We start from the raw sequence: 580 nt of genomic DNA on the forward strand, positions 1-580 counted from the left end.
TGTGTGCTTTGCTGGGGACAGATCAGAAGCCTCTGGGTGCCAGCCGGGAGTTGCTGGGGGTAGGTTCTTGTCTCAGCCACCGTCAAGACAGGATGTTGAAGAAGCCACCCACAGAGCCACAGACAGCAGCCCGAGGGGGCCCAGAGAGCAGACCATCCTGCTTGAGCCCCGGGGACGCCCTGCGCTTTGTGCTGGGACCCGGGTTATAAATAGGAGACACATTTCTGGCGGCCTCTTTGGGGCAAAGCGCCACGCCCCCCGGCCGGGGCCTGGGACCGCGCACCCCTGCCGTCCAGAGCGGTGGGTGGCTGAAAGGTCGGGACGGGGAGGGGCCTGGCGTTAATTACGGCTAATCATCCTGCTCTCCTGACAAGCCTTGTGTTTGTTTATGTGTTTGGGGGGCTGCGTCCTGCAGCGCCCTCAGCGAGAAGCCCTTCAAGAGGAAATAATAATTTGTCTTCGCTGGCAGCAAGGACAGGGTCTGGGCTGGCCCGGGAGGGGCTTCAGGGCTGTGACCCCGCTTCCTCCCTCCGCCTTTCTCCTCTCTGTCCCTCCCTGCCCCCTCCCCTTCCCCATCCCT

At 62.8% G+C, this 580-nt stretch overlaps 1 protein-coding gene across 1 annotated transcript in view; it reads left to right on the plus strand.

Annotated features, from left to right (window-relative positions):
- The window catches only part of PHACTR3 (phosphatase and actin regulator 3), a 59,504-nt gene that overhangs the window by 51,494 nt on the left and 7,430 nt on the right, over positions 1–580 (plus strand). The gene's annotated exons all lie outside the window — the stretch shown is intronic.

Source organism: Pteropus alecto, unplaced genomic scaffold, assembly GCF_000325575.1.
Source record: "Pteropus alecto unplaced genomic scaffold, ASM32557v1 scaffold45, whole genome shotgun sequence".
NCBI lineage: Eukaryota > Metazoa > Chordata > Mammalia > Chiroptera > Pteropodidae > Pteropus > Pteropus alecto.